The sequence below is a fragment of the Corylus avellana genome, chromosome 8, assembly GCF_965113065.1.
Source record: "Corylus avellana chromosome 8, dhCorAvel1.hap1.2, whole genome shotgun sequence".
Classification (NCBI taxonomy): domain Eukaryota; kingdom Viridiplantae; phylum Streptophyta; class Magnoliopsida; order Fagales; family Betulaceae; genus Corylus; species Corylus avellana.
The window spans coordinates 11,976,757-12,002,796 of record NC_142497.1 but is presented as its reverse complement, the minus strand read 5'-3'; positions in this window follow the sequence as shown (position 1 = coordinate 12,002,796).

The following is a 26,040-nucleotide window of genomic DNA, read 5'->3' as shown; positions in this document are numbered from 1 at the left end:
ATTTAGAGTTTTTATGATGAAAATTGTTTAAAAAAATTATTTAATTAGTGATACAACAACGTAATTCTCTGTATATGAGGTTGTGTTTTAGAGCTCATACAGTGATGTCATTCGTAGTTTTTTTTTGTGTTGATAAATATTGTACAAACTTGGATCCATGAGGGTGTATTTTTTGGTTTCTTGAAATGGCCATTACAAGTGCGTGGAGCTGTACGCTGAAAATAAATTAAAAAACAAAAATCATTGCTAATATAACTAAATTTTCTGTATATGAGGTGGTGTTTTGGACCTCTCACGGTAATGATGTCACTGGTTGCATCTTTGTGTTGATTATCATTATTATTATTATTATTTAATTTAGAGTTTGACTTTAAAGTTTTTATGATGAAAATTGTTTAGAACAAATTATTTAATTGGTGATACAACAACGTAATTCTCTGTATATGAGGTTGTGTTTTAGACTTCACGTTGTAATGTCATTGGTAGTTTTTTTGTGTTGATAATTTATTTATTTTTTCCCTTTACAATTTGTTATTAAACAAATATAATTTTCATAATAAAAAATTTAAACAAAGTTGGATCCATGAGGGTGTACTTATCTTGAAATGGCCTATGAGTGTGTTGGTCTGTATACTGAAAATAATTATTTAATTACAGATAAATCTACATAATTTTCGGTATACGTGGTGGTGTTTTGAAATAACCTTAGATGGACTTACTGATAGTAGCCGGCAGCCACCATAGTCAATTGTTTTTATATAAACTATGTGGATTACATATATATTAAAATAAATAGGGTGTGATCCATATCCTATTTATATCTGCAAACCGTGGACTATATACAAAAGTACAAATACGATTTGAGATTAAAAAAAAAAAAAAAAACACTATTGTTAGCGATTGCCATTGTATTGTTTACAAAACTATTTTTTACTCAATTTATTCTCAGACCGTCAATTATACATTAATTATCACATTCATAAGCGTCTTCAACTATGTGTAGTATCATTTATTTGGCATCATTATTATTTATAAGTAACATCATTTAATTAGTATCATTACTGCTAAAGGCTGCCTTCGTTGAATTTGTATCCAGCATCCATGGATGGGTCAAATTATGCTGACTTCATCTTCTATGGTGCATCGATTCCATCCTTTGATGACCATGACTGGTTTGAGGAAATGTTTTTACTACTCTTACAACTTCAAAACTTAGTGATCGAGTCTACACGTATACAGCGGGTCCTGTAGCGTACCTCAGCTCTCAGTGGAAATGACTTCGTCCACGAGATTTTGTTCGGCCATCCGGGCACATGCTATGAACTATTTAGGATGAAGCGGGATACTTTCAACTCTCTGTGTACTACCCTACGAGGTGGGTACCAAGCAGACAGCCATCTGTTACGGGTGGAGAGGAGTCTTTAGCCATATTCTGCTTAATAGCTGGACATCGACAGGGTATACGTATTGCGGCGGATCGTTTTCAGCACTCGACTTAAACAATCTCCCGTCATTTCAAAATGGTAATGTGAGCTCTCTGTCACTTAGGCCAAACAATCATAAGGCCAACCCACCATGGTGGTGTACACCCATACATTGCTGGTAATTAGAAGTACTACCACTAGTTCGAGGTATATGTACTTTCCTAATGTTCTCAATACTTTTTCCATCCATTTGATAACAGTAGTCATTAATGCTAACCCATTTCATTTTTCTTGGTAGCAATGCATTGGTGTAATTGATGGTACTCATGTTAGTGCTTGCGTTCCGATGGCGAGTCAAAGTGCGTTTAGGGGGCGCAAGGCATACATATCTCAAAATGTTATTGCCGCATGTGATTTCGATATGCTTTTCACTTTTTTGTACACTAGATGGGAGGGCACAGCAAATGACTAGCGCGTGTTTTATGATGCAGTGACCCGGTCTAAAAATCAGTTCCCAATACCCCCTAATGGTACGCATGCGTTATTTCAATAATGACAATAACTTTTAACTCTATTTTACTGTAGCAATTAAAATCAATCCTCTTTTGAATGTTTCGCGTAGGTTTCTATTATCTTGTTGACTTTGGGTTTTCGTGCTCCTATTGGTTACCTTCCACCTTATCGAGGTGAGAGATATCACCTCCAGTAGTTTCGCAACTTCGGGGACCCGGTTGGCTTTAAGGAATAGTTCAATTACCAACACTCGTCTTTAAGAATGGTGATTGAACAATGTTTTGGTGTTTTGAAAGCTCGATTCCATGTGCAAACTAGAATGCCAAAGTATAAAGTTGCACGCCAACCAATTCTTGTGAACGCATGTCTTACGTTGCATAACTATATTCGCTTGGCTGATCATGATGATGCATTCTTTGCGCATGCTCCTCCTGTGAACCACTTGATGGTGATGGCCTGGAGTACGGCCATGCATTTGACTTTTCTGAAGCTTCCTCCATAGCAATGGCCAACACTAGGGATACAATTGCCCAGCTGATGTGGGATAGCATCCCTCATCCCTAACTTCTTACCTAACACTTATATGCTAGTTTAAATAGTTGGTGGTGTGTCTGTTGGGAACATCGTTATGTATGTTTGGTGTTGGGGGGTATGCTAGATTTGTTTTCAACAGTTTGTACTTTTGTTACAGAAACTATTGTTTTGTCTCTGTCCATGCATAACCATGATAACAAGGATAAGTATTTGGTATGACGCTATTATATTTTAAACTTTTGTTGTAAGGCGACTGTGATGTAATTGCAGACTTGCTATTTGATGTGATATTCCTTTGTTATCAATTGCGTGGGTTGTTTTATTGTCATTACATAATTGCTTGTAATTTGTTATACAATAGTAAAAAAAACTGTCATTTTAGGATGTTTGCGTAGGTAATGTCACTGTTATTTTAGGATTCGTGATGTTGATCTTTATCATTTTCATCGTGCTTGGTTGACGTGTTGCAAATTAGTTAGCAAAATCCAAAAATTTGTTATTTTGAATGAGCATGATGCCACACTATGTATTTTGAGTTGAAGTGAGTAGTTTGTTCTATGGACATTGCCTTCTATGGTAAAGTAACAAGGATTGTAGTTGAGATATATGAACTTTAAATTTGTAATTTGTAATACCCATTATTATCAGGGAAAACAATCCATTACATATATCAGTAATTATATGAAGTAGCACATAATCCGCGCTATGCGCGGAATTTTTCTTTATAATTTAATTTTAAAATTTAAACGCATTCTTATCTTACTTTTCATGTGAAAAAAATCTATTATGCTTCTTTTAACGAAAAAACATACTAAGGGTTATACACCAGTACATTATTGAACATGCACCTTTATTTTAAGTGTACTGAACATGTACTTAAAGACACAATCACACACAGATGAATTAAAACATAAGACCATTGAATTTAGTTTAATTTATATAAACTAAAACATGTTTAAATCTTTGTTCGTATAAGTATATATGATTTCAAATGAAAAGTATAAAAAATAAAAAAGCAAGAAAAATACATGAATTATAATATAAAAAATTAGTAGGAATATTTAATATTTTTAGCGTGATATCTATTGAAAAAACATATATGGCAGATTATAAGTAGTTAATTAATGTAGTATGTTTTTAAATTCTAAATATTGTCTTTATATAATTTGGAAAGTAATAAATTCTGAGAAAATAATATCGTATATTAAATTTTTGAACATAATAAAATCACATATAAGGAAAATTATTGAAATATAATTAAATGCTCTTAATTAAACTAATTTAATGACCGATTCACTCTTAAGAAATGGGTTCAAAAATTATGCCTAAAAAAACCGGTTTAACCTTTTAAAAAAAAAAGAGATATGTTAGAATATAATAAAAACTCCATATTTTGCCCATAAAAGTCCATGTGGCAAGATGTCACATCATCTTCTTTTTGTTTTGTCTTTTTTTCTCCACAAAAAATATGATGTGACATCTTGCCACTTGGACTTTTATGGGCAAAATGTAGAGTTTTTATTAAATTATAGCATTTCTCTAAAAAAAAAAATGAGTTCACGCCAATGTGGCAATTCTATAGGAATGCACATTACTGATCGAATGGACGTTACCTATGTAGATGATTATATATATATATATATATATATATATAGAGAGAGAGAGAGAGACCACTCTAATGTAGAGAACCAACAATTGCTTTTTTTTAAAAAATCAATATTAGTAGATTGTCGGCTATTGGGGAAAAAAAGCTTAACAACATAAAATTATGTGCATCATCATTTAAGGATTGTTCAGGATTATTAATTGCCAATGATTATCCCCAAGTTCTCACAAAATTGAAAACCAATTGAATGCAAGTTTTGTTAACATTTTCTATCTGAATTTTTTCACATTACTCAAATTTAGTCTCGTAATCCTTTTGCACTGGAGTTTGGTCCGAAACCAAAAGTATTTCATAAAATACATGAAGATGTTTCAAGATAGCAGACAGGTGTCCAATTGGAATTAAGGACAAGTGGGAGTTTGTTGGGAATTGTGTCCAACACTCCAATCGATTGATAAGAGTTTTTGAAATAGAACAAATGACATATACATATATTCTTACATGGTATATATATGGATTGTGTATTATCCGATTATATGCATGTAAGTTCCCTAAAATGCATTGTATTTGAGTGATGGTGTGTGTATCATAGAAGATCATACTCAAAATAAACTTGCAACATATAAAGCTTGTTGTTCGTAGTCGTAAATAGAACTGAGAATTCCATTTAGACTATAACATGTTAAACCTCAAATGATTTATCTTGGTCATGAGAAGCAAGGAAGCTTCAGGTTAATATGTTGGGGGCATTGTCAAGGTTATGCCATACACTGAACAGGACCACGTGAGTCATCAATTGTAAAATATTGTTATAACAATTGGTGTACGTGAACGATGCCTTAAACATTTTACTCTAAATCCTGAGAAGTAAGTGAAATCAGATATAAAATGATGATTACTTTGATATATCATAGAGTGAGACCTATTGGCGGTCAATAGAGCTCAATACATTGGTTAATCACATCTAATATTGTGGGAACATGAACTTTAAGATGGAATTCAAATCCTTTGTTAGAGAACAAAGAGATAAGAAATATTCCGCTTGTTTTAGATTTAAAGGGAAATATTATCCTAAAAGCTCAAGCCCAAGTGTCTTCAGTAGTTACAATGAAAACTTGTATATATACGAGGTGAGATATAATCTCACAAAGGCATATAGGGATAATCATGAATTTAAATCAATGACCCAAGGAAAAGAGGTTGTGAACAAAGTGACAATTAGAAAAGACTTTGGTTCAACTACAGAATAATTCCATGGAAGGGTAAAAATGTAATAACATCATGATGATTGATTAATTAAATCAAAAATAATCATTAGATACCAGTCACAATTCCTTAGTGAAATTAATTGTGATTAAAATAGTGTCGTGTGATATGATCTTGAGAGATATATTCACATGTCTATTAAGCGAATGATATTTTACCTTAGGTCACTCTTTGAACTGATATAAATTAACTAAGAAAATATATTGTTCTTCAAGTATTTATTTACTGGATGTTTTATTTTAATAAAACATGGGCCAAAAGATTTAATATTGTTGGTTAATTGGAGAAATGAATTAAATAGAAGCATTGGACTTATGATTTAATTCCTAAATGCTAACGAATTAAAATAAGCCTTGTGCTTGTCATTTTAATTCATTGGGCCACATGAAATTAATTCCAATGGGCTAAATTTATTTAAAGGAGTATTGGGCTTGAGGATAAAATCCAAGCCAAAGTGATTAAATGAAGTGGAAGTAGGCAAGGGCTAGAAGCCTAGTCAAGACTCATGGGGAGAATAAATCTCCCCATAGCCGTGTGGTTTGATAAGGGCTAGGACTTGAATCCTAGTCCCACTTCAATTAGAACTCCGCTTTCTCTACAGCACCTAGTACTACAAATAGAGGAGCAGGTGAAGGCATAATCTACACCTTTGGCTTGGAGCTTGTGATTTTTGTGAGAGACAAAAACCCAACCTCACTCTCACTCTAGAGTTGATACACGGCCAAAGTGAGAATTTTGATTCCTAAGTTTATACTTCTAGTTCTTCTCTTGTTCTTAGGAAAACATTGTGAGCTCACACTCATAGTCATCTTCAATCATCAAAGAGAAGACCTTATGGAGAAATCTTTCACCATTTGATGAAAAATCTTGAAATTCTTGATGTGAGATCAAGTGTTTGTGAAATCGGTGAAGAACAAAAATATGTTCTTGCAGTTCACGAAGAACGCGAAGAATGCGATGAAGGCGAAATGAGTTTAGATGAATACATGAAGTTTGCAAGCATGTTGTGTATCGACCCAAATAAATTAATTAGGCTTAGGACAGCTTAATTAGGAGGTTAATTGGACTTTGGGTCATTAAGGACACCTAAAGGGGCAATTTTTGACATTTTGACATTTTGGAGGTACAATAGACGAACGCTCGTGTGGGGAACCAGACACGAGCGCTCACTTGGCAACCAGACACGAGCGCCAGTGTGGGGACTAGGACAAGCACTCCTTGACTTTTTGTTGACTGCTGATTTTTACCTGCGCGTGCCACCTGCAACTCTAGCCCTTCTAAGCTGCAGTACACGAGTGCTCACCCTTGTGGTACCACGAGCGCTTAATCCTTTTCTATTATTCACCATTTTGTCCCCAGCCTCTTCCCCTATAAATACTCCCCAACCCCATTTGAATTTTCAGCCTTAGAAACCTTGGGAAAACCTATTAGATTAGTTTGTGAGTGTTGTGAGATTTTATGAGCTTTTGTGAGCTTTTAGTGAAAAATGAAGCGCTCCTTAGAGCATTTTGCTTGCGAAGGTAACCTCTACCTTTTCATTGAGTTATTAGCTTGGTCCTTGTTTAGTAGGTTATTGTAAGATTTAACTTGTTTAGTCATTCTGTTAATTAGACATAGTTGATGAGTGCCAAATATTGCATATTTGAGCCCCTTAATTTGCATTTGTTAATCATTTGGCTATGTTTTAATCTGATATTTTGTAATACTTATTTGTTTTTAGTATTTTCTAGGTTTCTAAGGGAAAACTACAATTTTAAAGGGAAAAATGCAACTCATTGCATTAATTATGGGGCTTAAGACACTTCGGGAAGCATTTGCAATAAATTTAGATCGAGCGATGATTCGCACCTGACGAGTCCCACTAAAAAGACCATATCTAGAGTTTTAAAACTCGGATTGGAGTAATCTTGATGGCATTGGAAAGATAACGCAAAGATCAATAAATTCATGTTTCACAAGAGTTTGCTAATTTTGATGTTTAATAGGTCAAAAGAGCCTCTGTTCGCAAGCCATCCGAACGGTGATTTCACCGTCCAAACTATGGGAAGTCCCGTCTGAACGGCAGTACGCTTGAGCACACGTATTGTGAGATCGAGCGCACTTGGGAGGCATGTCCGGATGTTGAAAAGGCCCATTTGGACGGACCACTTATCAGACTTGTTCCAGCCGCTGGTTTTAGGGTTTAAAGCCCTAGAAATCCCTATAAATAAAATACTAAGCCTCTATAAAAGGAGGCTAGGGAGACCAAGTCCGAATTTTTACAGTTTTTCTCCTTTTTAGTTTTAGTTTTCCTTAGGTTTAGGTTTTATTTATCATAATCATGTGGAGGTAAATTCTCAATTAAGGTTGAAGATGAAGCCTCATCGATGAAGAACAACAACACTCTTTTGTAAGTCAATATTATTATGATTTTATGGGTTTTTAAGGTTTCAATGGTTTTACTTTAATTCGATTATTGAGATTACTCTTGGATATCTATTGTTATTTACGAATACATGTGAAGATTTATGAGAGTTTTATTCAATTGTTTTGCTTGGATCTTTATTTATCAACATAAAATTGGATATCTTTTGTGATTTGTCTTACAGATACATTTGATAATTTGGTTTAATCCAGATATCTTTTGTGATTTGTGTAATGGATGGATATATTAAATGATTTATTAATTTGTGAAGCATAGTAAGACATACATAGGATCTCATTTGTGAGAACTTCATATAATATTGATGAACATGAAATGTGTTGTTCTGATTTAGTGGGTGTGGATTCCACAACCTTAGTACATTCTTAGTTGATTATTTGTTTATTTTTTGTCGTTTATGTTTTCTTTTATTCAAAATCAAAAATCTTTTGGAACTAGGTTAAGATTTAATTAATTTTTATATATTTAGTCTTCAAAAACACAATTCCCTATAGATTTGACCTCGCACTTGCAAAAGCTATATTGCAAACAATTCGTGCACTTGCGAGTAACATTAAAACTCACAACAATAGTCATGTTATTAGAAGGCATCATGTTGGTTAGGAATTGCTAGAAACCTTTTTTTGGCCTTAGCACTAGTCGAAGGAAAGCTCATAAAGCAAGTGGGTCAAATGAGGTTCTACCTGAACTTCACTGGACGAACGCTCGTCCCTAGGTCGAGCGCACGACCAGGATCGTTATGGGAATGACATTTTAGGCCAAGCACCCAAAGACCCCTGTTTTTGAGTCTAGAGTTTGTTTCAGTGGACTTAGGACTAATGGGAGGTTTTCCATAGATTTGAAGAGCCCGAAACCCTTGGAAGGATACTCGGAGAACCTACTTGACCCAAGTGAGTTTTAACTCACATAATGCTCGCCATTTATTTTCCCGCATTGCACGATTATTTTGTGTACCAAAATATGCATATTTACAACTCTCACAATATACTCCATGTTGACATGAACTCTAGCTTTTTGTAAAAATGTGCTACTTAACAAGATAATGACATTAAAACTTTTATAAGCATGCATGTAAAATACGGACAAGATTAATTGCATTGTATGACATGGTACATCGGTACATGCGGGATAACGGTCATGGGGTTACTATACATGTTAACTTTATGGTCAAATGTGTGTATGATATATGGGCCTTAGATCCAATTGTTGTTTCATGACCAGCACAACCTTAACAGACAGTCACTACAGGACGTACATCATTAGTAGCGTGGGCCACCTGAGGTCGAACTCGATCGGGCGGCTAGTGTTATGAACGATAGCCTACAATGGACGGGGCACCGGTATTGTATTACAGTTCCATAAAGACAGTGCTAACTCTGCTGAGAATAGATAATATCTCGGGTAGACCATACTATTAAACTATTGCTATTACTCATGATTATAAGCATTACTATATCTATATCGCATCTTTGTATAACTGTCATGATTAAATTGTTGCATTCTTTACCAAACGGAGTTCATCACAAAATAATGGCATGGGTATTATGTGCATTAATCTTCACTAAATCCTTGGACTTACCCCCTTATTTTTATGTTTTCCTTTCCATTATGAATAATTGCACAGTTTAGCTAGCTTAGAAGAAGATGCCTACGAACCTGACATGGGTGATTGCTCAGGACCTGATTCGAGTTGTTTTTGAAGACATGGACCATGTGTGGCTGGCATCCATGTGGGATGATGGAGGATCCACATGGGAGACAATGATCGAGATTGTCATCTCTTTGGCATTACTCAAACTTAGGATTTGATCTTTTTATCTTTTTGTAAAACAATTATCTTGTGGGTTGTAATATGTTATGATGGTCTGTTGATCGATACATTTGATGATGTATCTATTTGATGAGGTTATTATGTTTACTCTAGTGCATGAATGTGTGGTTATTTTAGTTACTGTTCTCTAATCCTATAGTTTAAAAGTCTTTTGCTGAAGTCTCTCGTATAGGAGAGGTTATGATCCCTAAGTCTTGTCACATGAGGGATAGGGCTAAGAAATGAACCATGGGGTCAATGACCAGTTAATTGATTTTTCCATCGGTCGTTACATGTTGGAACTTCAATTACTCAGTCCAACTATGACAGAATAATCAAAGGATACTTCTATGACCTCATGCCTAGGAGATGCCGAATCTACATGTAAGTAATTATAACTTATATGTTTGCTTTAGATTTAAACATGTTTATCTTGATGGAATAGGGTCTTGGAGATCATTTTAATCTGCTGCGTATAAAAAAGAAAATTTTTGAAGTTTACTTTCTCAAACATACGTATAAATCCCAACGCTATGGACTCTAGCATGGAGTTGAGATAAAAATAATGCATAAAAGTCAATTGTGTGCTGTAGACTCTAGCATGAATGTGAGAAAAAAAAAATTGTGCGTAAGAGTTTATTATGTGTTACAGACTCTAGCATGAATTTAACATAAAAATAGTGTGTAAGAGTTCATTATGTGTTAGAGACTCTTGCATGATTTTGAGATGAAAATAATGTGTAAGAGTGCAATGTGTATTGCGAACTCTATTATATGTGTAAAATAAAATCTTACTATTTGGTGAATGAGGATATTTATGAGCGCATATTTCTATTTTTTATTATATGCATCATAAACTTATTGTAACATCCTCAATATTGACGATCCTGACATATCTCTCCTGGAAAGACACATATTATGAAAAGGTAATAGCTTCTAAGTCTCAATAGCCACAAGCAATCATATTTACGTCAATTGTGTGTAGCTTGATGTGAACTTAAATATGTACATAACAGCATATGATTATATTATTGGTGTACTTGGAAAACACTTGAGTCACTAGAAAGTTGTAAAGAAAGTACTAAGGTACTTGCGGAGAGTGCTAAGGACTTTGTGCTAACATATCGATAATCCGACATTCTTGATATAGTTGGATATTGTGATGCTAATTATTTTGGTTATCCTAGTTGTGTATTTGTGATGGTGGGAGTAGCTATTTCGTGGAAAAGTGTCGTATAAACACTTATAGCTTCCTCAACTATGGAGACATAATATGTAGCTTATTGTAAGGCTACGTATCAGAATACATGACTGCCGAATTTTATCTCAAAGCTAGGTATTCTAGATGCCATCGTGATGCCGTTGGAGATATTTTGTGTTAACTATGCAGCAATTTTCTTTCTCTCGAAACACGATGAGCTCTTTGCAATACAAGCATATTGACATAAACAAATTTTTTTGCTAGAGAGAAAGTTAGCCAAATCTCACATTTGAGTTATGCTTAATTACTCTTACATAATATATGTTAGCAGACCTATTGACCAAAGGTTTGGGCTCCAATAGTGTTTCAAGAGCATGCGACTCATATATGGTTGTTAGAATAATTTGTTCTATTAACTTAGTGGAAATTACGTGCCTTGGGTATATCATGAGTATTTTTGTGTTGCCATATATTGTTTTGCGTGCATTTGTGTTAGCTATGGCATTGATGTTGTGATACGAGACATTGTGTGTGAGTCTTGGTGAGACAATGTATATTAGTCTCAGTGGGCTTCATTTGAAAATATATTGATTACCATTTGGGTTATTTGTGTCTTACACTTGCATTTTTTTTCATAGGTCACGTGATTGAAAATATTTGTTATATTTCATGCATCTTGTCGATATATTCTTAACTTGTTACTTGCAGACACATTTGGATCAAATTGTGTTTTGAAATGCTTGTTTGCATTTGTTTTGTGGTTAGATGACTTGTGCTGTTCAAGTGGGAGATTGTTGTATTTATTCCTATTGTGTGGACTAACATAGTCATTTATTTTGTTTTTGGCCCATAATGGGATGTGCCAAATTTTGTGGACACATGAAAAAAACCCTTTACTCTCATCTTATATATAAGTGAAGTTGACTTATTAGACTTCATTAGATCATTATGTGAAAATTAGGGCAGAGAGTAATAGTCTCTCTACACACACAAAACACAGTTTTCTTCTATATGTTTGGGCATCTAAATGAGATTCGTGGAGGCGGATATTGAAATTTTGTCATAAGAATATTGAAGGTATGACATTATTAGATTTATTTATACATGCTATGGAGAAAGAACAAATATTATTGAAATATTCTAACATAGAAGTCTTAGAAGCGGTTGTAACATCCCGTGGAAATCAATTAACTGATAATTGATCCTATGTTTCGTCTCCCAGCCTTATCTCTTATAGGACAAGACTTAGTGATCTTAACTTCTCCTAAACGAGAGAATACAACGGAAGACTTTAACTATAGGAATAAGAAAGTACCAACTACATACCACAATCAAGATAACCAGAGTAAAGATAAACCTCATAACATAAATAAATTCTCCCAAATGTGCTAGTCAACAGACCGATCATCAAAATAGGTTACAAAACATAGAATAATTATTTGAACATAGGAAAATCAACACCTAAGTTTAAGTAGTGCTAGTATGATCACTATCTCTATCATCTTTTCCCGAGTGGATACTCCTACGTCCCACATGAACTTGAGCCAGACTAGGTCCAAATCCTCAAAAATGACTTGGATCAGGTCCTCGGCCACCACTATGATTCTATCCGAAGCTATCCTCTTCTATGCTAGCTAAACCGCACAGGTCCTAGGCCACCACTTAGTGAGTAATAATGCACATAATATCCATGTCATTTAGTGATGAACTCCATTTCGTAAAATATGCAACATTTTAGGTATGACAGTTATAGTGCATGCTATAATCATGAGAATTAGTGATAGTTCAACTGTATGGTCTACCCGAGATATTATCCCTTCTTAGCAGGGTTGGCGCTGTCCCAATGGACCTGTAATACAATGACAGTGCCCTGACCATTATACGCTACCGTCCATAACACTAGCAGCCCGACCGAGTACGACCTCAGGTGGCCCACGCTACTAATAACATACGTCCTATAGTGACTCGCCCGTTAAGGCTGCACCAACCACGAAATAACTATTGGATCCAAGACCCATATATCATATTCACACACACATTTGACCATAGAGTTAACATGTATAGTAAGCCCATGGCCGTTATCCAGCACGTACCGGTGTACCATGTCATATGATGCAATTAGTCTTGTTCATATTTTATATGCATGCTTTTACAAGTATCATCCTTTCATTATCTTGTTAAGTAGCACATTTTCACAAATGATAGAGTTTGATAAGTTCCAAATATTTCATATTTGGACCCATTTATTTACATTAGTTAATTCTTTAGTTGTGTCGTTATTTAATGTTTTGTGTTAGTTTTGTGTTTTTAGTATTTTGTAGGTCGTTAAAGAAAAACTAAAGCTTTAAAGGAAAAAAAGCAAAGTTTGGAAGAAAGCATATTTTGAGAAGACCTAGATGATGTGGTTAAGTTTAACCAAATTCAAGAAAAATGTTAAATCAGATTAAAGATCAGATTGGATAAAATTTTGGATTTGATTCAAATTCAGATTCTGCACACATCTCAGTATTTTAGCCATAACTTTCATCTCAAGTATCGGATTGAGATGATTCAAGCGGCATTGGAAAGCTAACTCAAAATACTACAATTCATTGAGAAATATGATTCAAACGGTTACTATGCTAAAATCACCCCGCAATAAAATGACACAAATTTGGACGAATCCTATTCCGATTTCAGACTTCTATTTGGACTAGAAGACAGGCCTCCGAATTATCTAGGTTTACTCGGGCTTCTAGGACTTGCCTAAGCCTATAAATAGACTTCTTTGCTTAAGAGAAAATATACACAAGTCCAAAGAGCAAAATTCTACAGCTTTTCTCTTTAGTTTAGTTTTTCTTTAGGTTTAGGTTTAGGTTTAGATTTTATTTTTATGTGGAGCTAAATTCCCAACTAAGGTTGGGAATGAAGCTTTACCGATGAAGAACGACATCACTTTTATGTAAGTCTTCATTTATCCGATTTTATTGAGTTTTATATTTCAATTGTTTTACTTCTTTTCAATTGGATTGAATGATTATTAGATATCTTTTGTGATTCAATGATAAACTTGATGATTTGAGATAATTCAGTACAATTGATTGCTTGATTTTATTTGCCTAAAAATTGGATATCCCTTGTGATTTGTTCTACGGATACATTGGGTGTTTCAATTAAAATTGGATATCTTTTGTGATTTACGGATACATCTAATGATTTAATTGATATTGGATTCTTTTGGTGATTTGTGCAATGAATGGATACATGAGATGGTTTTGATTAACTATTGAAGCACAATAAAACATATCTAAGATTTTAATTGTGAGAACTTTGGATAAATATTAATGAACATGGAGTATGTTGTTATGATTCGGTGAGTGTGGATTCCCAAACTTTAGTCTTTATCTTTTGTTTTATTTTATTTAGTTTATGTTTATCCTTTAATTTTCAAAACTCAAAATTCAAACTTTTTTTGGAACTAGGTTAGGGTAAAATTAGTTTAGATATAAATTGCTCTTTCAAAAACACAATTCCTTGTGGGTTTGACCTCGCACTTGCAATCCATTAAACTACAAACGATTCGTGCACTTGCGAGTTAATAAAATTTGCACAAGAATTTAGCTCCACATAAAAATAAAATCTAAACCTAAAGCTAAACCTAAAGAAAAACTAAACTAAAGAGAAAAGCTGTAGAATTTTGCTCTTTGGACTTGTGTATATTTTTTTGAATGCAAATAAGTCTATTTATAGGTTTAGGAAAATCCTAGAAGCCCGAATAAATATAGATAATTAGGAGGTTTGTCTCCCAATCCAAATAAAAGTCTAAAATCGAAATAGGATTCATCTAGATTTGTGTTCTTTTATTGCAGGGCGATTTTGGCATAGTAACCATCCGAATTAGGAAAATACTATTTCACAATGAATTGTATTATTTTGAGTTATCTTTCGAATGCAGCTTGAATCACATCAATCCGATACTTGAGCAGAAAGTTATGGTCAAAATACTGAGATGTGTGCATAATCTAAATTTGAATCCAATCCGAAATTTTATCCAATCTGATATTTAATCCAATTTAACCTTTTTCTTGGATTTGGTTAAATTTAACCACATCATCTAGGTCTTCTCAAAGTATGCTTTCTTTCAAAACTTTGCATTTTTCCCTTTAAAGCTATAGTTTTTCTTCAACGACCTACAAAATACTAAAAACACAAAACTAACATAAAACATTAAACAACGACACAGCTAAAGGATTAACTAATGTAAATAAAGGGGTCCAAATATGAAATATTTGGCACTCATCAAACACCCCAAACTTACATTTTCCTAGTCCCTTAACAAAACAAAATGAAAAAAATACAATGAAAGCAAAAAACATAAATCCTCTTTCGTGGGAGAGACGATTGCATTTAGCGTATGCAATAAGTCTTTTAAACCCCTAAGCAGCCTTAGTGGACGAGTGAAGCCTCGTGAGGGCTTATCAGGAATGATACCCATAAACATTGTAGCACTATGTTGTCAACAAGAAATAAGTTTCATACAAATCATGATTCTTATTCATGAGCAAACTTAAAAAGACAAACACCATCCTCACAATCAAAAGGGAATCTAAAATCAAATCACTCATAAATGGACAATTGAGACCTCATATGTTCTGAAAAGTGAAAAGTGTAATTAGTATACAATCATGAAGCTTTCAGCATAAACTCAAGATAAGTTCCATAAAATTTATAAGAATCCCTAACAAATAAAACAACCAAGGCAAGATATGCATTTTTTTTTTTACAGGCTCTACAATGTCTAACTCTCTTAAGCTTTTTAATTGACCCATGTTATAAGTGTTAGGCCAATAACTCCCAAGCCAGGTGGCTTTAGGGCACTAGATGTACAACATCCCTAAGGGCTTATTAATTTAAGTAAAAAAGGCTACGAAGTCAGATTAGCCATATCATAAATCAACACTGAACTTCACACCTTTTGACGCGAACACTCAATGCTTAATGAGGCAAGATGTCTGGTTACTCAGCGGAAAACTCAACATGATCTTTCTTTTCTTTTTCCTTCTCTTTTTTATTTTTTTATTTATTTTTTTTTAATTTTTTTTAATTTTTTTTTAATCTTGCATTATTCATCAATAGGTCATCCAACAAATCTCAAAGAGTACAAGCTTAAGCTCAAACATCATACCTTACAAAAAACATTCTAATGTGCTCATAAAAATTTATCTCAAAACAAGTGAAATCTCTTTTATCCAAAAATAAGTCAAATGACTCAAACTCCTAAGACATAATGATGTGTTCAACCCTTTAAGCAAGCTAATGAAATGCAAATCACAGTTACAGTTTAACTTAAACTTGACAACAACATAGCAAAAAAAATTTATTTTTCAAATTTTTTAACACAAAATGACAACTAAAAATAAACAAATAAGAATAAAAATAAACAATAAGAACAAAAATAAACAGACAAAGTGTTTTTTTATACCCCCAAACTTGAATTACACATTGCCCACAATGTGTAGTATAGAAATACATTACCGAAAGTAAGGAAATCTGAGTGTGAACAAAGCCAGGGCGTCCCCCAAACTTAAACACCAAAACACCTGTCAACAAAAACTAACAACAATATATATATTTTTTTTTACAGAAACAAAACTTCAAAAGATTAATTGCTATTAGAAACAAAAACAAAAATAAAAACAATATGTAATAAAAAATGAAAGAAAGAATTTGCGGAGTGAAGTGCAGAAAATAAACTGGAGGAAAAAACTTTACAGCACTTCCCCCTATCATACGGATGTCCAACCAATCCCTTCCACCCCTTCTTCTTCAAAACTTTATACCCCTCTGGAAGGATATTTCGTCATCTTATGTAAAATTGCTTGCTTCGAAGGATCTTCTTAGGAAAGTGGTTCCTAGATTTGTGTGCTTGTGTGCACAAGTTCTAGAGTATCTTGACATAAGATGGCTCTTTGAGACATTTAGGCGATGAAGCTTTGGATTCTTGATGTATCTCAAGAGGGACAGTGATGTAGGCATAAGCTTCAGTACTCACTTCCATGTCACTAGGCAGATCAAGATTTGTTGGGGGCTCACTATTCTCATGGTGCTTAACTTGCTCAGGGTACTCAACTTCTTCTTCTTTTTCTTCCTCCTCAATGTTATCAACAATTTTCTCACTCTCAAGTGTGGTGGTGACTTGAGCATGCTCAACTTGCTCTGCGTACTCCTCTTTGTTATCCACAATTTCCTTCTCATCAACCATGTAGCGTAAAATGAATGGACATTCGCTTTGGTGGTGAGTAGGATTATAACAATATTCACAAAACAAAGATGGTCCCCACTTATTCATAGTTCTGATATAGGCTGACCTAACTGTCTTGAGTTGGACTATTCTCCTTTTTAAGTCATCAATGTGAGCAGTTGGACAAAATGGAAATACCTCACCTTTAGGAAGATAATTTCTTGTAGCACTTTCCTATCTTTCAAAGTTGGAGGTTGCTTGGACATGCTCATAATAAGAATTTCGGGAGTCATCCTCATCAATCATGTAGTGTCCTTTAGCCATCAACTGACTTTGAAACTCTTCTTCCTTATTGTTATCTTGTATGCTTTCATTGCCCTAATATTGAGTCATTGGGTCAAGTTGATGTTCAGATGGGTGTTCATTCTCACTCTGGCTAATCCATTCTTCCCTCCCTACAGTAGCTTGAGTGTTGGCATCTTTGAGTAAAGGATTGATCCGCAGGTGGTTGAGCTTGGTGATCGAACTGTGGATATTCTGAATGGTACAATTCATCAAATTGGTGAGCATAATTTCCTGTTGCCTGAGCTGACCATGAGAAATTAGATTTGTTGCTTTAGTCCGGGTTATAACAATTAGAATTTGAATCAAACCCTGGACTGAAAAAACTGGTGTTCATTTGCTCATATGGAAAATTAGAAACTTGTCCCCAGGATGGACAATCACTATAATGATGATAAGGATTTGAGCAGTATGAACATGGCTCATGTGGGTAAAAATTTTGAGGGTAGTTGGTAGGAGCTAGTGTCCAATAACTAGGAGATGCAAAGTTTATGATACGGCAAAATGTATTTCATGAAAGTTGTAAATATGCATGTTTTGTACACAAAATAGTTGTGCAATGCAGGAAAAGAAATAGTGAGCCTTATGCAAGTTCGTACTCACCCGGGTCGTACAAGTCCTCTAAAAACTCCTCCAAAGGGTTCTCCAAATCTATGAAAAAACGAACTTAGAATATAAAAAAAAGGGCTGTAGGAGTTTGGTCAAAATGGCATTCCCCTTAAACGCTTCTAGGCGAGTGCTTGTGCCCTAGGCCGAGCGTTCGACCAGAGAGTTCAAGTAGAACCTCATTTTGGTCCTACGATCTCCTAAGCAGTTCAAACAGGTTCTAAGGTTACAAAAGGGTTTCTAACATTTCCTAACCCAAAACAACATCTTCGAGCAACAAGAACGAATCTAATGGAAAGGAAAAACTTATAACATGATCAAGACTTCTACTTCTAGGTTTCTAACAACGAAGCTACTGCAAGATATAAGGCTAGCATAACATCTTAAAGAAACACTAGAGAGAGATGATTACCTTCCCATAGCGAGAATCCTCAAGTGGTTTCTCCTTCCTCTCCAAGAACAAGGAAATCACTCAAGGCTCACAACCACACTCAAGCAGCAATTGTAGAGGGCACAATGGCTAAATGAGCTTAGGGGGGGGAGGGGGGGCTTTATTTATAGGGGAAAAAGCTGAGAGCTCTGCAGGGCAGCGAGCGCTCGGTACTACAGTGCCAAGCGTTCGCATACTATTTACTAAGTGGTTTTAGGGTTGCAGTCGTATGCTCGGGCAATAACTAGTGGTCAACCAAAAGTCAAGGTAAGCTTGGGCTGGTCCCTACACGAGTGCTCATGTATTGTTTACAGGTGAGCGCTCGCGTGGTCCCCACACAAGCATTCAACTAGAGAGTCTGAAATTTCAAAAATGACCCTCCAGTTGTCCCTAGTGACCAAAAGTTCAATTAACCCTCTAACCAAACTACTTAAGCCAAGTTAATTATTTGGGTCACTACAGCAATGGACATATCTACTTATTTATGTTGTTGTAGTATAATTATATAATATTATTTAGTTGGTTGTCTAATTGTAGTAGTGTATTTCCTTTATATGTTTCATTCATAGTCTAATTCTAGTTGAAATAGTATTTCCTTTACGTGTGGATTTGTCTTCGGTCCTAATTGGATTCATTATTGGTCTCTCGTACTCTGGAGCTATTGTGACATTTCTGTTTATCAGTTTGTATGTTAGTACTTATACACTACCGTCTTATACTTGAACAAGATATTAGTATGTACACTTACTTGCGATATATATATATATATACGTTTCTCTGCTTTCAATCCCGATTCTCCGGCCACTTATTCCAATGCTCTCATTTCAGATTATAACCCTTTTGTTGTTGCTTCCCAAAGGACTGCGGCTCCTTTCATTAAATATGACAAATCCTCAGCCTATGTTATTCTTCCTCATTCTGAACATTTGTTCCACATTGAACTAAACAGATCCCATTTAAAATTTCCTGCTCAAATTGCTACTTCCTACCTTCCCCCAAATTTTCATTGGATCCCTGAACATCCCCAGAAAACTCTTTCTTACTATACTAATATCTTGCTCCAAACAAATTCTGTCCATTTCAAACCAATTTTCTGCAAAACTGATCCCAAAAACTCATTTACCACAGTGTCTATTTTGACAAAATTATTTCTGAAAAAGAATGGGGAGAGCATCCCTCGCAGCTCAGGAAATTAGATAATTTTTCAATTCCTTTTTGTTATTATGATTACATCAATGCCTTCAATAAATTCTTCCTTTGTCAAAATTCCAAATTGGACCACTCTTGGTTCTTGAGCTTTGATAAAGAATTTGGAGGCATTCTCCCTCTTTGGTTCTCCAATTATAATCTGTTGATCTGTGTTTCCATTTTATTTCATTCACTGCTTTATTTCATTGCTTTCTATTGGTATCAGAGCCATAAGAGTTGTTGATCCGTGTTTCCATTTGCTCCGATCTGTTACTTTCTTTGCCTTCATATCGCTTTTCTCAGTTATAAACCAACCACCCCGTTAGGTAACCTCGGTTGACCTTTAAGTCCCTTCTTAAGCCTGAATTTGGCGTCTTAGGGCATGGTGAAGGGTTAGTTTTAGCCAAGGGTTTGTGTTGTGAGTTCTTAGAAAAGAATCTATGATTAAAAGAAAGTTTTAAATTTTAGCTTTTAAAAATGTGGAGATCCAGTTCTTCCGTTAGCTCTAGGTCTTCGTTACCACCAAATGTTGTTAATTCTGAGCATTTCTTTGTTGAAGACGATAATTCTTTCAGTTTTGATAAATGGAATATTCCTAAACTTTTTCCAAATGAAGTTTATACTACCTCTTGGACTAAATCTATTTTTAGAGCTGAATACTCTATTAAAACTGTTGAACAAACATTTGCTATTTCTGGCAACAATGAAAAATTTCAATTGTTTAATAAAAAATTTGTCAATGATTCTCTTGCTAAAAGATATAAATTTCTACATGTTGGATCTGTTCAAGTTGTTGTTAAACCTTTGACTAGATTAGGTATCAATGCTTCTGTTTTATTATGCCTTCGTGATGCTAGATTTGTTAATTTTCAGACTAGTATTCTTGGTATCATTCAATCTTCTTTGTTTAATGGTCCTATTCATTTTGATACTTTCCCTAATTTAACTCTTGCTTTGAATGATATTCATATTCTTAAAGCACTAACTTTAAATGTATTAACTTCTGGTTATAATATGGAAGAAGGTAGCAAACCTCTTGCTATCATCTACCGTATTTATTATAAGTTGTTAAAAACCAATATAAATCTTCAGGCTATTATTAAGAATTCTAGAAGCTCTACTGTTTTGATCCAAAGCTCTACTCAGTACGCTAATATACGAACTCCTAGAATGATTCGATGCGATGAATTTAATCTTCCCAACGATTGGCTCTTGGAAAACGTATCTAAGCCCGCCAGAGTAGTGAATGATACCAGTAATCTTGATTATATCCAGTAGTATTTAGATGGATCTGTAAAAATTAGTTTTTCTGATTTAAATCTTACTAACAGAATTGAAAGGCCACTTTTAACCAATGAAAGAAGAAATTCTTTTGTTGGTTCAACCACTTCAGAAGGTCTCTGTTGTGCAAATTTATTTAACTCGCAAGTGCATGAATCAATTGTAGTTTAATGGATTGCAAGTGCTAGGTCGATCCCACGGATAATTGTATTTTTGAAAGAGCAATTTATATCTAAACTAATTAAATCCTAATCTAGTTCCAAAAGGGTTTTGATTTTTGAGTTTTGAAAATTAAAGGATAAACATAAACTAAATAAAATAAGTAAATCTAAGGATAAAGGTACTAAGGTTTGAGAATTCACACTCACCAAATCATAACAACATACTTTATGTTCATCAATATTAATCCGAAGTTCTCACAAATTAAATCATAGATATGTTTTACTATGCTTCAAAGAATTAATCAAAATCATCCCATGTATCCATTCATTGACCAAATCACAAAAGGAATCCAAATTCAATTGAAACACCAGATGTATCCGTAGAATAAATCACAAGGGATATCCAATTTTTATGAGTTAAAAGCAAAGCAATCAATCATATGAAATTATCTCAAATCATCACATGTATCCTTGAATCACAAAAGATATCCAAGAATCACTCCATACAATTGATTAGAAGTAAAACAATTGAAATATAAAACCCAATAAAATCATAATAATAAAAACTTACATAAAAGTGATGTTGTTCTTCATCGGTGAGGCTTCATCCCCAACCTTAGTTAGGAATTTAGCTCCACATAAAAATAAAATCTAAACCTAAACCTAAACCTAAAGAAAAAACTAAACAAAAGAATTTTGCTCTCTAGGATTGTCTGTCTTTTCTTGAATGCAAAGAAGTCTATTTATAGGCTTAGGGAAGTCCTAGCAGCCCAAGCAAACCTAGATAATTCGGAGGTCTGTCTCCCAGTCAAAATAGAAGTCTGAAATCGGAATAGGATTCGTCCAGATTTGTGTCCTTTAATTGCGGGGCGATTTTGACATAGAAAGCGTCCGAATTACGAAAATCTTATTTCACAACAAATTGTAGTATTTTGAGCTAGCTTTCTAATGCCGTTTGAATCACTTCAATCCAATATTTGAGCGGAGAGTTATGGTCAAAATACTAAGACATATGCAGAATCTGCATTTGAATCCGATCCGAAATCTTATCCAATCTGAACTTTAATCTGATTTAACCTTTTCTTGGATTTGGTTAGACTTAACCACACAATCTAGGTCTTCTCAAAGTATTATTTCTTCCAAACTTTGCATTTTTCCCTTTAAAGCTGTAGTTTTTCTTCAATGAGCTACAAAACACTAAAAACACAAAAATAACACAAAATATTAAATAACGACACAGCTAAAGGATTAACTAATGTAAATAAAGGGGTTCAAATATGCAATATTTGGCACTTATCAAACACCCCCAAACTTACATTTTGCTAGTCGCTTAGCAAAACAAAACGAAAAATAAAATGAAAGCAAGAAACATAAATCCTCTTTCGTGGGAGAGACGATTACATTTAGCATATGCAACAAGCCTTTTAAACCCCTAGGCATCCCTAGTGGACGAGTGAAGTCTCGTGAGGGCTTAACAGGAATGATACCCACAAACATTGTGCACTATTTTGTTAACAAGAAAAAAGTTTGACATAAACCATGGTTCTTATTCATGAGCAAACTTAAAAAGACAAACACCATCATAATAGTCGAAAGGAAATCCAAAATCAAATTACTCATAAATGGACAATTGAGACCTCATATGTTCTGAAATGTGTAAAGTGTAATTAGTACATAATCATGAAGCTTTCAGTTTAAACTCAAGATAAGTTCCATAAAATTTGAAAGAATCCCTGACAAATGAAACAACCAAGGCAAGATATGCATTTTTTTCACTTTTTTTTTTTTTCTTTTCTTTTTTTAAACAGGCTCTGCAATGTCTAACTCCCTTAAGCTTTCTAATTGACTCATGTAACAAGTGTTAGGCCAATGACTCCTAAGCCAGGTAGCTTTAGGGCACTAGATGTAGAACATCCCTAAGGGCTTATTAACTTAAGTCAAAAAGGCTACGAAGCCAGACTAGCCATATCATAAATCAACACTGAACTTCACACCTTTTGACGCGAACACTCAATGCTTAATGAGGCAAGAGATCCGGTTACTCAGCGGAAAACTCAACATGATCTTTCTTTTCTTTTTCCTTCTCTTTTTTATTTATTTATTTTATATCTTGCAAGCCAATGGTTATTCATCAATAGGTCATCTAACAAATCTCAAAGAGAACAAGCCTAAGCTCAAACATCATAACTCACAGAAAACATGCTAATGTGCTCGTAAAATTTTATCTCAAAAGAAGTGAAATCCCTTTTACCCAAAAATAAGTCAAAGGACTCAGACTCCTAATGACATAATGATGATGTTCAACCCTTTAAGCGAGCTAATGAAATGTAAATCACAGTTACAGTTTAACTCAAACTTGACAACAACATAGCACAATTTTATTTTATTTTTTTCAAATTTTTTAACACAAAATGACAAATAAAAATAAACAAATAAGAACAAAAATAAATAGACAAAGTGTTTTTCCATACCCCTAAACTTGAATTACACATTGCCCTCAATGTGTAGTATAGAAATACATTACCGGAAGTAAAGAAATCTCAAGGTATGAAAAAGGCTAGGGCGTCCCCCAAACTTAAACACCAAGACACCTGTCAACAAAAACTAACAGCAATATTTTTTTCACAGAAACAAAACATCAAAAGATCAATTGCTGTTAGAAACAAAACAAATAAATAGAAATGCAATATAATGAAAAAGGAAAGAAAAAATTTGTGGAGTGAAGTGCAAAAAATAAACTGGAGGAGAAAATTTTACAGCGCTTCCCCCTATCATGCGGATGTCCAACCAATCCTTTCCATCCTTTCTTCTTCAAAACTTCATAGCCCTCGGGAAGGATGTTTCGCCATCTTATGTAGACTTGCTTGCTTCGACAGATCTTCTTACGAAAGTGGTTCCTAGATTTGTGTGCTTGTGTGCACAAGTCCTTGAATATCTTGACATAAGATGGCTCCTGATGTGCCTCAAGAGGGACAGTGATGTAGGCGGGAGCTTCAGTACTCACTTCCATGTCACTGGGTAGGTCAGGATTTGTTGGTGGCTCACTATTCTCATGGTGCTCAACTTGCTCAGGGTGCTCAACTTGCTCCTCTTTCTCTTCCTCCTCTTTGTTATCCACAATTTCCTCACTCTCAAGTGTGATGGTGACCTAGGCATGCTCATCATAAGAATTTTTGGAATCATCCTCATCAATCATGTAGTGCCTTTCAGCCATCAGCTGACTTTGAAGCTCTTCTTCCTCTATTCTGTTGAAGTAAGCAACTAGATGACTGATCTGTCCTTCTATCTTGGTCATGGCCTGCTTAAGTTCTTGTATGTCTCTGTTGTTAGCCATGGTGGAATTCCTCATCTCCAGTACGGCTTGATTGGTGAAACCTTTTAGCTCTTGTATATCTTGGGAATTGCTCAGGGTAGTATTCTTCATATCTTGCTTTATCTCTTGTATGTTCTTATCCATTGATTGCATGAATGCTTTCATCATGTCTTCCAGTGATGACTGTGGTGCAGGCACTTGAGTGGTAGACTGATAAACAGGAGGTTGAGCTTGATGATCGAACTGTGGATATTCTGAATGGTGCAATTCATCAAATTGGTGAGCATAATTTCCTGTAGCTTGAGCTGATCCTGAGAAATCATATTGGTTGCTCTAGTCTGGGTTATAACAATTGAAATTTGAATCAAACCCCGGGCTAGAGAAACTGGTGTTCATTTGTTCATATGAAAAGTTAGATCTAGCTGCTCTGATTTGATCAAATTTGTCCCATAAGGCGTTGAGCTCAGTTCGCAGATCTGGACAATTGTTCTCCTCATGATAAGGATTCAAAAACAAAATGAACATGGTTTATGTGGGTAAAAATTTTGAGGGTAGTTGGTAGGAGCTGGTGTCCTACAACTAGGAGATGCATTAAAATCATTAAAATGAAAATTCATGCTTCCCCTCACTTTTTAGCATGTAGATATCCCACATAAAACATTAACCAAATTTTTTTTTTAAAAAAAATAAAATAAAATAAACTAAAAGAACAACTAACACAAAAAAATAATAATAATAATAATAATAATAATAATAATAATAATAAAAAAATAAAAAAATGAAAACTAAAATTTAAAAACTCACAAAAAGGACCAAAAATAAATTTTTGGCAAAGATCTACGGAACTGCTGCTTTTGCTATGAGTGCGCTTAATCGCGCTGATGTGCGGAAGGTGCTGCGGCAGAACTGTAAAACAAGCCAAACAAAACAAAAAACAACAAGAACAATCTTTTTTTTTTTTTTTTTATTAGTAACACGAATAAAACAAAACAAATTGCAGAAAATAAAATCCTAATTATAACTAGTAGAAGAATAAAACTAATTTAGAAATAAATTGGTTTCAAAAATTGAACAATTCCCCGGCAACGGCGCCAAAAACTTGTTGTGCAAATTTATTTAACTCGCAAGTGCACAAATCAATTGTAGTTTAATGGATTGCAAGTGCGAGGTCGATCCCACGGAGAATTGTATTTTTGAAAGAGCAATTTATATCTAAACTAATTAAATCCTAATCTAGTTCCAAAAGGGTTTTGATTTTTGAGTTTTGAAAATTAAAGGATAAACATAAACTAAATAAAATAAGTAAATCTAAGGATAAAGGTACTAAGGTTTGAGAATTCACACTCACCAAATCATAACAACATACTTTATGTTCATCAATATTAATCCGAAGTTCTCACAAATTAAATCATAGATATGTTTTACTATGCTTCAAAGAATGAATCAAAATCATCACATGTATCCATTCATTGATCAAATCACAAAAGGAATCCAAATTCAATTGAAACACCAGATGTATCCGTAGAATAAATCACAAGGGATATCCAATTTTTATGAGTTAAAAGCAAAGCAATCAATCATATGAAATTATCTCAAATCATCACATGTATCCTTGAATCACAAGAGATATCCAAGAATCACTCCATACAATTGATTAGAAGTAAAACAATTGAAATATAAAACCCAATAAAATCAGAATAATAAAAACTTACATAAAAGTGAT